We start from the raw sequence: 17,454 nt of genomic DNA on the forward strand, positions 1-17,454 counted from the left end.
AACCTAACAATGATAAACATTCACTGCCTGACAGAAGAAAAAGAGATTTAACCAACAAAAAAAGAGATACAAAGGAAAGATTTAACCAACAGCTGGAGATAGTATATGATAATGCACCAAAAAATGACATCAAGATTATTATAATGGGTGATATGAATGTTAAAATAGGCAAGGAGCCGCAGTTCTAGAGCACAATAGAAAAACACTCACTGCACAATGAAACAAGCGAGAATGGGGAGTTTTTGATAAATTTTGCCACTAGTAAAAACATGGTTGTAAGTTCCACATGCTTCCCACATAAAGACATATATAAAATGACATGGATTTCACCAGATGGAATCACAGCCACTCAAATTGACCATGAGCTGATAGACAAAAGGGCAGCCAGTAGTATTTCCGATGTGAGAACACCACGAGAAGCATGCTGTGGATCAGACCATCTTTCACTACAAACCAAATTTAGATGCAGAGTTAACAGGGAAATAAACGAAAGACAACAAAGAACAAACAAACTGGACCTGGAAAAACTGAAGATCCAGGAATGTAAAGAGAAGTTCGAACAGGAAGTCGTAAATGAGTTAAGGACGCTAGAACTGCACTCCATAGAGGACAAATTGAGTAATATCAAAACAGCAATACTAACAACAGCAACGTCCACCCTGGGAAACAAGAAAAAGGAAAGAAGAGGAGCATGGTTTGATCACGAGTGCAGACAAGCAATAGAGGAAAGAAATGAAGCACATAAAATGTACATAAAAAGAAAAACACGGGAAAGACGAACATTATTTGAAGTCGCAAGATGGAAAGCAGACAAGATTTGTAGAAAGAAAAAGAGAGTCTATGAAAATAGACAAATAGAAAAAATGGAAGAAAATTTCAAAAACAACGAAATTACAGGGGCATACGAATATACAAAAAAGATAAGAAGTGGGTATAAACCTCAAACAAGTCTATGTAAAGATAAAAGTGGGCAAATAATCAGTGACCAACACAAAGTCACAGAAACCTGGAAGCATTATTTTCAGACCCTACTTGGAACAAAAGTAGACATGGAAGGTGAAATGGGTATAAACTACGTAGAAGAGAATGAAGTAGATAATGGAGTAGAAGCTCCAACTACAGAGGAACTTCTCGAGGCTATTGAAGCCCAGAAAAACAATAAAGCTCCAGGAGTTGACGAAATACTAGCAGAACTGTATAAAGTAGGTGGCGACCACCTAGCAAGTCACATCCACGCGCTCATCAAAGACATATGGCAAGAAGAGAAAATACCCGATGACTGGAATAAAAGTATAGTATGCCCGATCTATAAAAAGGAGACAATCTCCAGTGCAAAAACTACCTTGGAATATCTCTACTATGTACAGCATATAAAGTCCTCACGTATAAACCAGCGGCTCCAACCACTAGCAGAAAATATTATTGGAGAGTATCAGATGGGCTTCCGACAAGGAAGATCGACACCGGATCAAATATTTACAGTCAAACAGATCTTGAGCAAATCATGGGAACACGATATTGATGTTCACAACGTGTTTGTAGACTTCAAACAGGCATATGACTCAGTCAAAAGGAACAAATTATACTATATATTGACTGAATTGGCAATACCACACAAGCTAATAAGACTCATTAAAGCCACAATGGATGAAACTCAGGCATGTGTACGAATATAATACCACCGGACAGATTTTTTCAAAATTTTGCAGGGACTAAAGCAGGGAGATGGGCTGGCCCCAACATTGTTTAACCTGGCACTGGAGTATGCGGTTAAGCAAATGCAAACTGGACTAGCAAACCTACTGACCAACCCAAACGGAAAAAATTTTAGTTAGTGTTATCACCTATAGTCCTTATGCAAGCTTCAGTTTGCGTGGGCACGCTCCTAATCAAATTATCAACATTTTAATCAACAATAAAATCATTTTTTGGTAAAATTGTGGCTTATTTTCCATTGAAAATAGTTGATTATTAACATTTTGTTGTGGTAGGTTGTTCCATTCTTCAAGAGCAGCTTGTACTAGCCGTGCGGTGTTTTGTGGATTATTCCGGTAAGCTCTAATTTTTAATTTAAGCATATCCCACAAATATTCTATAGGGTTAAGATCGGGTGAGTAAGCAGGACACTCCAAACACGTGATACCTTCTGCTTCAATGATGCCTCTAGTTACTCTAATGGTATATTTGGAGGTCCATTATCATGCATGAAAATTAAATTTTCTCCTGTTGCACCTCTCCAGAGCCTAACTACAGGTTATCAACACACCTGTGACCAGTTAAAGTTGATTAGAAGAAAATTAAAGGAGTTTTTGACGGATCACAATTCATCTTCAGAACATTACACTTCACCTTTTTTATTTGCGAACAAATCTGACAATTTTCGCTCTTGCTTGTCTTCTTGGACCTCTAAGTATACGATTTCGTGGGTAATCTGATTGTACACAAATCCTGACTTTTATTAAAATAGCATATTTTCTTAATTCCCAATGTTTCAGGTTTGGTGGTGAAGACACCAATTTAGGCGATCAATCTTGTGCTGCCTGGATAACTCGGGAACCGATAACTCTGTCCTGCTATATATTTCTTGGCACGAACTCTTCTTCTTTTCGTTTAAACTGAAAGAGTTACAATTGTAGCATCGAAAAGCTGCCTTTGAGGCTGCAGGTGAGAACTGCTTGGATGTCTTCCAGCTGATTGGATAATTAAACGATTGCGGAGGGCCGTTATTACTTTTTTGTGACTTTTTCTTGCTTTATTTTTGATCTTTCATAGTTCCTGTTACCTAGCACTTTCCCGCTGAGAACATTGCTTGCTCCACAAGGCCAGTAATATTTCCCCGTTGTAAGTTCTATAACCTCACATGAGACATATTTTCGTTTTTGGTTTAGTTAGTTTATTTATTTTCGTTAACTTAAGCAAATAATCTATACCGTACCGAGCTGTACTACCTGATTGTCTCATCGATTTGTTTGTTTTCAATAAAAACATTTATTCTTCGCAACAATAACAAGTTTTTTCAAAAGAAATAAATATTGCTTTGAAATACATGGCGATTCCATATAAGTTCGGTTGTGTGTATTTAACTTACCTTAATGTTGTTCTGAAGCTATTTTCTTGTGGCATTTTTACAATTTTAACTATTTAGAATGGGAAATAAGCTTATTTAAAAATTTAACTTACCTTATCCTTATCTGACGATTTCCAGTTTTTCTAAGGATAGATTTTTTTTTCGGGCCCCCCTTAACGAACTCCCCTGTATCAAGATTTAATACATGGTAGGGGTACATTTATAGGGTACAAGTTTTCTCCCCATATAATAATCTTAAGCGCTCGAGTAACTGCAAAAATCCCTGCTTGGGCTCCCCTACCATTGGAGGGGTCTAGCACATTTCGCCGTCGCCGTTTCGCCGTCGAGCCATTTCGCCGTCGCCATTTCGTTGTTAGCATTCGTACTTATAATTTCGGGATGATCATTACTTGTATATAGGTTTTGAATGGTTTTAGAACGATCATTACGATTACTATCACTTTTGCAGAATGAAGTTTTTTATTTTTGATAGAGTAAAAACAATTGAAATTGAAATCCCTTTTCTCAATATTGTTTATTTCCGGGAATCTGATAATAGTCTAGCAACTTCAGCATTTTATTTACACTGACATTTAGTATAAAAAAAAGTTAGTATGTTATCACGTTCTTGCGACATTTAGTATAAAAAAAGTTAGTATGTTATCATGTTCTTGTAAACTTAACCAATGCCGGAATGGCGACGGCGAAACGGCCGACGTCGAACTGGCTCGAAGGCGAAACGGCGACTGCGAAACGTCCCAGTCCGCCATTGGGTAACATTTTTTTATTTAAAAAAGTATTAATTTGTCATAACCCATATAAAGACAAAAAATATAAATAAATAAAAAATTCTATTGAAAAATCCTGTGTACAAAGTATAAAAGTTTGTATTAAAATCCCTTTAAGAGCTACATAAAAAAACGTTTTCGATTTCCTTACAAAAATATTATCAGTGTTAAAAATTATCAGGTTGAATGCTAGCTGAGCCACCAAAGAAACACCAGGGTAAGAACGATTTAAATTGTATATAACAGGGGTGGCCAAACTGCGGCTCGCGAGCCACATGCGGCTCTTTGAAGAATTACTTGTGGCTCTCGATAAATGTACCCGAGATCCTTTTCAATTCTGTGTTATCATTTAAAAAAATTATTATCGTTCCGTATGTGTTTCAGAATGTCTTTTAAATTACTGACAACAAATGAAAGACCAAATGCAACTTTATAACAAATTCCATTTCCATCCAAACTAAGAGTGATACGACACATTGAAAACTACGCGAAAGAACATTAAGAGTGGCGAGACACAAAAGTTAGTAATCAACTCACTCCAGACCGATTTGTATACATATTTAGTCATTTTACTCGACTTAAAAAAATTTCTTACAATAAGTATTAAACTAGAAAATCTTAACGAGTACGAGTAAATAAGAAAGCCAGAAGAAATATTAACCAAACTCCAAAATTGATTTCAAGACTTAAAATATTTTAAATCGTCTCTTCATTTTTTTCTGAATTCATTTAAAATAAACATAGTCCATAAGGTGACTTTTTTATTACCAATATATGACCCAAAGAACATTTGGAGAATTAAAATTAATAGAGACGTAAGAAGATCAAGCTCGAAAATAAAACTATAAGTCGACGCCGATTACCGAATTTTGGAAATTTGTACCAAAATCGAAGCTCATACCCTAAATTAAAAAAGGCTGATTGGTCGAATTATTTCCATATTAGGAACAACGTACTTGTATGAACCATTTAATTCCATTTTTTCGTGAAATCCTAACACAGAAAGAATTACTGAGAAGTTCTACCACAAATTATTCACAAAATTTTAAAGAATTACCAAAACAAGGAAAACAAATGTTGGACAGGGAAAGGAACGAAAACATTACAAACGTGCTAAGACAGGGACCAATAGAGAAAAAAATTTAAAAAAGAAACTTGAATTGGTTTGGACATATAACTAGAATGAACGAGAACAGACTAGTAAAGAAGGTGACAGATGCCAAGAGACAGGGGAAAAGAAGAAGGAGCAGACCTAGAAAGGGGTGGATGGAACAAATCCAGGAAATCGGGACCAAGAGACGGCAAAACAGCGCAACAGGTGAAGAACATGGCAGGAGACCGGAAGGCGTGGACGAAATGGGTAAAAGATGGATAGGTGATAAGTGATAGCAAGTTCGACTTTCTTATTGGGCATAATGACAACGAGAAGAAGAATTATGAAAAAAATGTAATTAAGTTTTAATATTTCGTAATTTTATTTCTGTTTTCAATAATAAATAAGAGTTCTTTTAAAAAACATTGTACATACCTTCTTTACATACTTTTTGAATACGTTTTTAATTGCGGCTCGCGAAAAATTTTAACTTGTGAAAAGTGGCTCTGACTATCAAGGAGCTTGGCCACCCCTGGTATATAATTATGTTATAATGCATATTTGCTTGAAATTACATATGATATATAAAATTTATAAGGATTTATGCCCTTAGATAAAGTATGACATTTCCATCACGTGGGATATTAAGTGAGTTGTTGTGTCTCTACAAAACCACAGTTAGATGGCAAGATTTCTTTGGTGGCTCAGCTAGCATTTAACCTGTTTATTTTAAACACTGATGATTATTTTGTAAGAAAACTGGAAGAAAAGTATTATTTATTACTGACTATTTCACTAGACTGTTTTTAACTGATAAAACGGCATAGCAACGCATCGTTTCCTACTGACAAAACTCCTTAACGACTTGATTTCTCAGCGACAAAATTATGACAGATCCGTCACGAAAGTGTCTGGTAATAACAAATAAATAAAGTTAAATAAAAATTATATTTCGTTGATATGGTGGATTAATTGTCTCGTGAAATAGTCTTGTCGAATATCATTCGAGAGGAAATTTTTTACCGGCAAAATTTTCTCCTGGTTTCATTCAAGTTCGTTGCCTTTTGGAAATTTTCGCTTCTGAAATTTTGACAGAATCACTCGACTGACGTCTCGCGATGTAAGTCGAAATTTAATTCGCGAAAATCGCCAGGCAACAAACTTTCATACCAGTCGAAAATATTGCCGGCAAAATTTTCTCTCTTGTGATATGTATTATATACGAATAGACAATTCCGCACTTACTCAATGACCAAAAAAACAAGCATAAAAAATACACAACATATTTGTCAGATTGATTGTCATTATTAATAATTTTCATTTTTCATCATCATCATTCATCATCATTTGGCTCTACAACTCTATGTGAGTCTTGGCCACGTTTACTATTTCCCTCCATTGTTGTCGGTCCTGAGCAGCTATTTCCCATTGCTGTACTCCCATTTTGCGTAGATCGCTGGCTACTGCGTCCTTCCATCTCTTTCTTCTGCGACCAACTGACCTTTTTCCATCGGGACTTTCCCAGAATGTGGCGTTTAGAAGTCTTTCGTCACTTGATCTTAGTACGTGACCCGCCCATCGTATTCTGTTTGATTTAATGTAGCGTACTATGTTTTCATCTCCGTATATTGTCTGGAGTTCATCATTGTGTCTTCTTCTCCATTCTCCTGTTGTCTCTTCTCTGCAAGGCCCATAGATAGTCCGCAGTATCTTTCTTTCAAGTACCAGTAATTTTGTTGTTTCCCGCTGATTCAGAGTCCAGGTTTCGCTTCCGTACGTTATTGTGGGACGAATTATTGTCTTATATACTCTTATTTTTGCTGGTCTTGAGAGTATTTTTGATTTAAGTAGGGTCCTTAACGAGTAATATGCCCTGTTTCCTGCAATAATCCTGGCTGCCACGTCCTTTTCATAGTTATTTTCAGATGCTATGATCGCTCCCAAGTACTTAAATTCTTTGACGACTTCAAAATTGTATTCATTAATTGTTACGTTTTCTCTAACCCTTGGTCTTGGGTTCTTCGTAACCACCATGTACTCGGTATTGTCCTAGATGACCTTAAGACCAACTTCTTTGGCTCCGTTCTCGAATAGGGTGAAAACTTCTTTTGCATCTCTGGTGGATTGTGCAATTGTGTCCACGTCATCCGCAAAGGCTAATTGTATTTTTGATCCTTGGGCGGCAAATCCGTTTGTCAGTTGTGGCTGAGCTTTCTTTACTGCATGTTCCAGTGCGAAGTTAAACAGTAGGGGGGCGAGAGGATCTCCTTGTCTAAGTCCTGTGTCAATGAGGAATTCCTCCGACGTGTTGCTGCCAACTCTGATTCGTGCGGAAGCGTTCTCCGTGCTCAACTTTGCTAATCGTACCAGTTTTCCAGGTACTCCCATTTCTACCATAGTCTCCCACAATGCTTCTCTGCTAACAGAATCGTAAGCTTGTTTGAAGTCCACGAAGATTTGGTGTAATTAATATTTTTATCTAAATACAAGAAGTTTTGATTATTATTACAGTCCATTCTATCGAAGTTGTCCAAAAACTGAAAGCGTTCTGTAAAGGGATTTTAATCAAACTTTTTATACCTTTTACAAATAATTTTTCAATAAATTTTTTGTGATTAATGGTATACAGGAAATATCTATTTGTATAACAAGGGAGGAAAGTGCTACTTGTCCTCCCGAGAATGAAGTAATTGTTCAAGAAAGGCAAAGGCACTTTACTCCCATGCTATACATATAATTTTTCCATCTTCCTCAAATAACAAGTCACTTTTTCATTTTTAAATTATTTATTTATGTAACTAACTAACAAATTTATAACAAAACTAAAACTAACAAGTAGGTAGAATAGAACTGTCAACTGTCAAATATAAGTCAAACTATTAATGTAAACATTGTTACAATAATGTAAACAATTTACTGATTTTTCCATTCTGCAAAATACAGGGTGTTCGATAAATAAACGTTAAAATGTATAGATACGTAGTAGATAATAGAATATTGCATAGGGCGTCAATAAGTTATTTCATCAATGACATACCATGACGTCACTTTTACTTTTACTCCCTAGGGAGGAAAATTACTTTTACTCTCTAGGGAGGAAAGTAAGGCTTTGCTCCCTACAATCAGGTCCAGAAAAGTATAGTTTCGGTAGAGATAGTTGGGAAAATCCTTTCCTTTCCTTGTGGATGTTTTTTTAACACACTCGCGGTCATGACTGCATATGAAGTCATTTACTCCATAAGAATACGTGTATAAAATGACAGCGTGTCCGCGAATGTGTTAAGTAAAAAATACCTGCTTTTCATTGCAAGTGTTAACATTTTTTTAATGAGTACCTATTTTGGATACGATTCCATATGTGTTGTGTTAGCTTTTAGTCCAGGGCGCATCTGTTTTGAGATGGACGTTGAGAGGTGACTCAAATTTTTTTGCAGAATTTGCTTGAAAATAACTCAAATAATAATATTTGAGTTATCCTCCCACTCAAAATGGCCCGAAACATTGTTTAAATAATCAAAATGTCAAAATATGAAGGAAAAATTCGATTTCTTTATCGGTTTTTTGATGATAACTTTAAAACTGTTCATTTGTGAGAAAAGTTGTACTAGCATAAAAGTTGCGCAAATAAATTTCCTACAATATAAAATTAGTTATAATTTTAAAAAGTAGTCAACCTTGTTGCAAAATAGCAATAATTACCAAAAAAAAAACCTACAAAAACAAGTACTCGAGTTTTACGTTTTTAAACCATTTATGCTACACTTAGGACCTTCATATTTTTCCCAGAAAAACTATATGATATAGTAAATCGACACTTTAAATTTCATTAAGATTGGTTTGATAGATTTTGCAAAATAAATTAAGAAATCCAGCTTTAGCAAAAAAAATTCATTTTTTTTTTATGTTGCAGGACTGAAAATAAAGCAGATAGTAAGTTGAATTTTTTTTGCTTATAGAAGTGTACTGTTCCTTTCATTTGCAATGTGCAAAATTAAAATCGATTAATTACCACGGCGTTAGAAAATTTTTTAAATAAACTTTAATTTTTGGTGCTACGCGCAGGACAGCGGTGTTCGATTCACACAAGTTGATTTCCACCAAAATTTCTTCCAATCTTTATCTAATATATTATTTTCTTGCTCTATATTTTGATTTTAATTCCACAAAAATCAAACTAATTTTATTATTGTTTGTGGAATTTTGTTTGAACAATTGCATATGTTTAAAATTAATAAACTTTTATTGTCTAAGTTAAAATATATGAACAAAGAAAGTTTTTGCTTAAAAAAGTGTTATTTCAAAGGGTAAAGTATGTGTTTTTATTTTGCAATAAACAAATTTATTTATTTATATCGAAATGTAATAAAAATTAAAATGTATCAATCATTATCAAAGGTCATTGAAATGCCCAATCAGAGCAAACTATCCGCTGTCCTGCGCGTAGCACCAATAATTAATGTTTATTTAAAAAAATCCTGACGCCGTGGTAGTTAATTTATTTTAATTTTGCAAATTGTGAATAAAAGTTACAGTACACTTCGATACCCAAAAAAAATTTCAAATTGCTATCTGCTTTATTTTTAGTCCTGTAAAATTTTGAAAAAATTAATTTTTTTTGCGAAAATTGGATCGCAAAATTTATTTTGCAAACAAGGGTGACTATTTTTAAATTTCTAGCCAATTCTATATTGTAGGAAATTTAATTACGCAACTTTTATGTCAGTACAACTTTTAATACTTTTAAAGTTATAATCAAAAAACCAAGAAAAAATTCGAATTTTTCCTTTATTTTTTGACATTTTGATTATTTAAACAATGTTTTGACAGAGGGAGGATAACTCAAATATTATTATTTGACTTACTTTCAAACAATTTCTGCAAAAAAATTTGAGTCACCTCTCAACGTCCAAATGTACTAATATTTTTACAGATGCGCCCTGGTCTATTTAAACAATACGATAGAATAAAATAACAGCTGGGATTTCAAATCACATCCCTTGGATTCAATAATAGGCTCTCTTTAAACTGAACCACAGAAGGGGCATATTTATGTTTTAATTAAATGCTCTAGTATTTGCCGTTTGGGCATCAAATAAAATAAAATCAAATATTTTTGTCATAAGCAAAATGCTCTGTAGTCTATAATAAGCACCTTAATTACATAGTTTTCGTTTATGCATGGGATTATATTAGGTATGGACACGAAAGCTAACGGAATGAAGACCAAGAGAAGATAAACGCAGTAGAGGAAGACAGCCTACACGACGATGTCTGGCGGATTAGTATAAACTGGCAATTGGTTGGATGATGTGATGGGATTCTTCTTCTTCTTCATGTGTCGTGCTCGATTATCGAACGTTGGCTATCAAATTGGCTATAGCAATTTTGTTAACGGCAGCTCGGTAAAGGGATGCAGAGGATCTGTTATACCATTCTCTCAGGTTTTTAAGCCATGACGTTCTTCTTCGACCTGGCCCTCTTCTTCCGTCTACCTTGCCTTGTATTATTAAATGGAGTATACTATATATCTCTGGGTGTCGCATAACATGGCCAAAATATTCAAGTTTTCGATTTTTAACTATTCTGACGACTTCTGTGACTTTTCCTATCCGGTGCAAAACAACTTCGTTACGAACTCTATCCACCCAACTTATTCGTAAGATTCTTCGGTATACCCAAATTTCAAAGGCTTCCAATTTCTTGAGAAGAGTATCTGTTAAAGTCCAACCTTCGACACCGTACAAAAGAGGAGAGAACATATAACATCTCACTAATCTAATTTTAAGATTCAAAGTAATGTTGTTTTCACATAAAAGTTTCTTTATCTTAAAGAATGCAGCTCTGGCCTTCTCTATGCCTATTCTAATTTCTTTCCTCATGTCCCAGTTCTCATTTAGATTACAACCAAGGTAGGTGATACTGTTAGTTCTCTCTAATTGTTCACCATAAGCTGTTACTACTTCCGGTTGTATTGGCGTCTTACTGACAACCATCACCTTGGTCTTTGCGGTGTTTAGCTTGAGTCCATATTCATCACACGTTGTGGTAATCCTATTAATCAGATGTTGAAGTTCTTCATAATTGCTCGCAATTAACACCGTGTCATCCGCATATCTCAAATTATTAATATTGACGCCATTCATTTTGATACCACATTGAGCATTATCCACTGCTTTATTGAAAACAAACTCAGAATAGATGTTAAATATTAGTGGGGACAAAATGCATCCCTGCCTTACTCCTCTTTGTATTTGAAGTTCTTCAGACGTGTCCCAGCCAATCCTGATGTTTGCACGTTAATGCCAGTAAAGATTTTTGATAATGCGTAGGTCTTTATCATCAATACCCACTTTCTGAAGAATAGCAATTATTTCCGTATGTTTTACCCGATTCAATTTCTAAACATTTTTTTCAAAGTATGTTTCTTTTGCCGCTCGTATTTTAGTCCTTATCTCTTTATTAATGCGTTTATACATTTTGATGTTTTGATTCTTAAATTTGCGTCTTTTTTCCATCAAATTCAAAATCTCATCGTTCATCCACTGTTGCTTCTTTTGATTTTTCTCTTAGAAATTTTCTTGATTAGTTACCTTTTATTATGGGAAACCCATATACCTAAATTTGTTGTTTGCGCTAATAAAGATAAAATCAAGGAGATAACCCAATATAAGTAGATGATAGTAATCTTATGAACAAATATTATTTTCGTCAACATTTTTGTGATAAAAATATGGAATTTTTGTGTCTATAATTTATTTATTATCAATTATGGAATTGTTAAGTGGAATGCTAAGACTAAATTTAGTTAAAAACACTTCAAATTATTTTAAGTGATATAGTTAATACAATCATGGACAAAAATAACAAATATTTTGAAAATATCATGTCGTTATCAGCAATCGTTGGCCCTCCCCGTGTCTCAGGTTTAGGATTAATTTTCCGAATGTGATTATTTAAAGTGTTATATTAATGATGTCGCCAGGAGGAGGACAATGGCCTCCTTTATTGAGTTGGACTTGCCCAAGTATTTTTTTATGTATTTTGACACGAATTTTTTGGGTAACAGTTGGTCCGGATGACGATATCCTATGTTATAAACAAAAAAAACTTGAAAAATTACGAAAAAGCGAATTTTCGCAAAACAAAACATTCTTTTTACGAGATAAACGCAGTTAAATTTTCAAAAAATTGAAAAATTGCAAGTTGTGAACCCGAAGAACTTTTGATTAAAAAACAAAATAGCAATTCGGCTTACGGCATTTGAAAGCTCAAGTCAAATTATATCGGTTTTGTTTATTTCAAAATTATTATTTTTTTATTATTAAGCAAAGCTATAAACACGTATTGTTTGTGTGATGTTTTCAATGCATCTCTCATTTAAAACCGACAGAGTATGTTCAAAAATGCAACCTGCAAGCGCCTGGAACACGCAATTTCTAAGTAGCAAAATGCATGCATTGGCACACGCCTAAACGCTGAGATACTATTTTTTATTTATAGCTTTGTTTAACAATAGGAAAATTAATTTTTAGCAATAGGAATAATCAAAAACGACATAATTTGACCTGGAGATTCAAATGGCGTAAGCAGAAAAATTGCTGCTTTATTTTTTTTTATCAAAATTATTCATGTTAAAAAATTGTATTTTTCCATTTTCTGAAAGTTCAACTGCGTTTATATCGAAAACTCTGCATCCTACGAACAAACTTATACGGACATTTTTTGCTTAGAATGACCCAAAAAATTGCAAAAACATGTTTGGTCTTGCCCAAATTCTTTTTTTTGTAATTTTGCAAGTTTTTTATTTATAACAATCTTATCGACATCCGTCCCAACTGTTACCCAAAAAAATCGTGCTCTACGGGTCAAAATACATAAAAAACTTGGGTAAGTCCATCTAAGTAAAGGAAGCCTTTGTACCCCTCCTGGTGACAGTAATTATAATATAATTGAAATGAGTGAAAATAATTTCGACCATGAATAGTATAATATAATTGGCACGGTAATATAATTGCTCGATCATACTTAATTTTAATATAGGCTATATGGTGGCCTATGAAAACGTGAGTTAACGTTCATTAACACGAATCTGTCATATCCAGTATGGCTGGAGTATAGCAAAACAGTGACAGTATAGCAAACAGTAGTAACAGTAGTAACAGTATAGCAAACAGTTTTAAGAGTGCAGGCTCATATATTTTAAGGTTATTTCTACGTTTTATTTCTTTACACCGCAAATTATTTCTTCTTCTTCTTCTTCTTCTTTTTGTATAGACATGACTCTGTCTGATTTTTTAATGTGCCTCTAGTAAGTTGTCGTTCTATCGTTTTCGTGGTCTTCTCACTGATTATCTTCCTATTGGGGAACCGTCTCTCGCTGTCCTGACTACCCTATTTCTGGTCATTCGGCTTATGTGGTCAATGTGGTCATTCCATTCTATTATTCCGTTTCTTACCCAGTTATGTTATTAATGTGATCCACCTTGCAACGCCGTCGTATATCTGTACTTCTAGCTCTGTCCAAAAGAATCTTGCCATCGCATTTTTTAAGGGATTTCATCTCCGCTGTTACGAGCAAACTTTTTGTCCTCTCTGTGTCGGGTCGTGTTTCTGCCGCTTATGTCATTATTGGTCTGACGACTGTTTGTAAATTCTGCCTTTCATTTCTTTTCCGATATTTTTATTTTTCCATATTGTGTCATTCAGGCAACCTGCGCCTCTGTTTGCTCTATTCACTTGATCATCCACTTCTGTTTCAAGCCTTCCGTAGCTAGATAGTGTGATGCCTAGGTATTTAAACCCCATCACTTGTTCTATTATCTGACCTTCCAGCTCCAATTTACATCTGATTGGATCTGCTGTTATAACAATGCATTTTGTCTTTTTTGAGGAAATTAACATGTTAAATTTTCTGGCAATTTTGTTAAATTTATGAAGCATACGTTGTAAATCATCTTCATTTTGAGAGATTATCCTTTTGGATCCATCCATTTGGTATCCTTTTTTAGTTCTTACTTTTTTTATTATTTCGTCCATGATCAGGTTGAACAATAAAGGACTCAAGGAATCCCCCTGTCTTATCCTATTGCCGGTTTCAATTGGGTCAGTTAGTTCATCTTATACTTTTACTTTTATTGTGATGTTCTGGTAGATGTTTTAGATCGTTTTAATTATTCCTAGAGGTGTCTCTTTTGACTATAACAAATGGATAACGTCCTTTAATGTGACCCTGTCAAATGCTTTCTTAATGTCTACGAAACATAAATATGTCGGTTTGTTTTATTCCAACGATTTCTCTTGAACTTGCCTCATTATAAATATAGCGTCAGTGCATGACTTTCCCGACCTAAAACCTTGTTGTTCATCTGCTAATATTATACAGTATGTCCCTGTAAGTTGTATCCATATGGAAAACTTTTTTATTATATTAATTTTACGAAAAAAGTTATTCTTCATAAAAAGCTCTGCATGGTCCAAAACCTAAGATTTAACCATCAGATATAAAATTTTATGAATATTATACGAGGTATGTCAAAAAGTTTGTATTTCACTCAAAAGTAAAGTACCTAGCTTTATTTTTCACAATATTGAAAATTGCTATTATGAAAAGTTGTTTGGAATTAAAAACTATATTCTAATATGCAATTACATCCTTCTAATTGAAAACAATGTTTTTATTATTAATTTTACGAAAAAAGGTGATTCCTAATAAAAAGTTCTGCATGGTCTGAAACCTAAAATACAACCATCCTTTGTCACATTTTATCAATTTTATACAAGGTATGTCAAAAAATATAAATTTGGCTCAAGAGTAAAATACCTTTATTTTTCACAATATCGAAAATTATTATTATGAGAAGTTGTTAAGAATTAGAAACCATGTTTCAGTATGTAATTACGTCCTTCTAATTGAAATATTTTGAACTATAAAGGTACTTTACTTTTGATCTAAATTTATATTTGTTGACATACCTCGTATAAAATTGACATAAGATTGTTGTGTTTTAGGTTTTAAAGTATTTTAGACCATGCAGAACTTTCTATTAAGAATCACTTTTTTCGTAAAATTAATAATAAAAGAGTTATTAGAATTAAAATTACTAAAAATAATGTTATTTATCCATGATTTTCCAAAAAAAAAAATTTTTAATTAGAAGGACGTAATTGCGTATTAGAATATAGTTTTTAATTCCAATCAACTTTTCATAATAGCAATTTTCAATACTGTGAAAAATAAAGCTACTTTACTCTTGAGTGAAATTCAAACTTTTTGACATACCTCGTATAATATTCACTAAATTTGATATCTGATGATTGAATCTAAGTTTTGGACCATGCAGAGCTTTTTATGAAGAGTAACTTTTTTCGTAAAATTAATAATAAAACAGTTTCCCATATGGATATAGCTTACAGGGACATACTGTAATTTCATTCAATTTGTTTGTCTTCACTTTGGTTGTTAACGTTAACGTTGTGTTTAATAAGTTAATTCCTCTGTAATTATCCGGGTCCGATTTGTCTCCTTTTTTGAAGAGAGGTATTAGGATGCTTGATATCCATTCTTTTGGTATTCTGTTTTGTTTTATTTTTTTTTTGTATTCGTTTTAATAGTTTAGTTAGATCTTGTCTTCCGTACTTTAGGAGTTCATTCGATATTCTGTCCTCTCCTGGAGATTCTCTATTTTTTTAATTTTCCTAATGCTTCCTTTACCTCTCCCTCCTCGATGTTTATTTCTTCGTTTGTCGTAACTTCCGGTGTTGGTGGTTCATTATCGTCGCCTTTAGGAAATAGAGATCGGATGTAGTCTCCCCATTACGTGTAGTAAAATTACGTGTAGTAAAATTCTCGCTGGTATGGATATGTAAACATTACTTGACAATGACATTTTCATCATTAATTAAAGAGATGACTTTTGAATGTTCTTGAATAACTGTTACTTGTAAATGTGTTAAATTATTATGTCAGCTAATCAATAACTCTTGTTGCTTCAATGTCCAGCTTTCAAGTCCATATTGCGGTATCGAGAACACGTAGCATCTCAAAGCTCTTGCTCTCAGTTCTAATCTAACGTCTTTGTTGCAGAGAATTGTTTTTATTTTTACAAACGATTACTTGCTATTTCTATCCTGGTCCTTATTTCTGTTGTTTGATCATTTTTCTCTGAAATCCAGGTTCCTATATATTTGTGAATCCGCATAAATACGGAAGAAGACGTATCTCCTGGTTAAACAATTTGAGAGCTTGGTCTAATTGCACTTCTGCTGATATCTTTAGAGCAGCGAAAGCATCTTTCGAAAGTGCGAATTGCCGTGATGGTTGTCAACCTTCTTATAGGGGATGGCACATGAAGAAGATTATATATATATATATATATATATATATATATATATATATATATATATATATATATAAAATTTTAAAATTTTGGTATTTTTCGGGTCCTGTCGGTCAGGAATTAAAACAATTCTATTTTTTTGTCACTTAATATTTCGTCAACTGATTGTTGACTTCATCAGAAGTGCACTACAAATTTACAAGAAACAAAAGTATAAGCAACATAAGAAAAAATTATATAAAACACTACTTACAATGTGGAATTGTTGACAAATAAACAAACAAACATTGGTCACACACTCTTACAATTAGACTAACATTTTTAAAATGAAACAAATTAAATATAGATAAAATGATAAAAAACGATAAAAAATATACATTAATGACTAGTTTATGTGTATAGATAAAATAAGTATAATTGGTAAATGTTGTATCAATAATTTTAATTAAATAGATTGCAGAATATTGCAGTATATATTGCTGAGTTGGTTGGTGTCAGCTTTATAATTAATTACATTTTTTGTTTTTGTGATGTAACACATTTCGAGAAATAGCCTGTTTTTATAGTGTTGTACTGTTTGTAGTATTTCAACATTGGTATAGTCAAACTGATGACCTGTGTTGATGCAGTGATCGACTACAGCGCATGTATTTTTATATTTCTGGCAGTCACTTTTGTGTTGAGTAATACGTTGTTTCAGCCATTGGCTTGTTTGTCCAATATAGCAACCGTCGCAGCCTAAACACGGTAGTTTATAGATCGTGTTGGTTGTGTACATAGTTGGTGTATGATCTTTTACACGAGAGAATAAACTTTTGTTATTAATACAGCTGTACTTACCAATTCTGATGTTAGAATGTGGTGTAAAAGGAGCCGTAATTTTGTTCGTGAGGTTTTCAATAAAGGGTAATCTTCTGTATTTAAAATCCTGTGGAGCATCTCTATCCAATTGTCCATCATAATATTCCGAGTTGTAAATTAGTTGTTTTAGTATAGACCTCGGGTAACCGTTGTTGATAAATATGTCAAGTAGTTTGCGTTTATTGGTACTTAGGAACTGGTCATCACATATATGTAGTATTCTATTTTTCATAGCAAGAACTGTACTATATTTCTGGTTTTTTGGGGTGGTTGGATGAAAAATTTAAAAATCTTCCTGATGCAGTAGGT

The 17,454-nt window shown here is 33.5% G+C and overlaps 1 protein-coding gene across 1 annotated transcript in view; it reads right to left on the reverse strand.

The window, feature by feature from the left end:
* Window positions 1–16,605, reverse strand: part of LOC114328052 (uncharacterized) — a 314,894-nt gene extending 298,289 nt beyond the window's left edge. Inside the window, exon 1 of the mRNA XM_050653547.1 lies at window positions 16,538–16,605. The gene's annotated coding sequence lies outside the window, so the exon portion shown is untranslated. The remainder of the gene's footprint in view (window positions 1–16,537) is intronic.
* Window positions 16,606–17,454: the final 849 nt, after the last annotated feature.

Source organism: Diabrotica virgifera, chromosome 6 (genome assembly GCF_917563875.1).
Source record: "Diabrotica virgifera virgifera chromosome 6, PGI_DIABVI_V3a".
NCBI lineage: Eukaryota > Metazoa > Arthropoda > Insecta > Coleoptera > Chrysomelidae > Diabrotica > Diabrotica virgifera.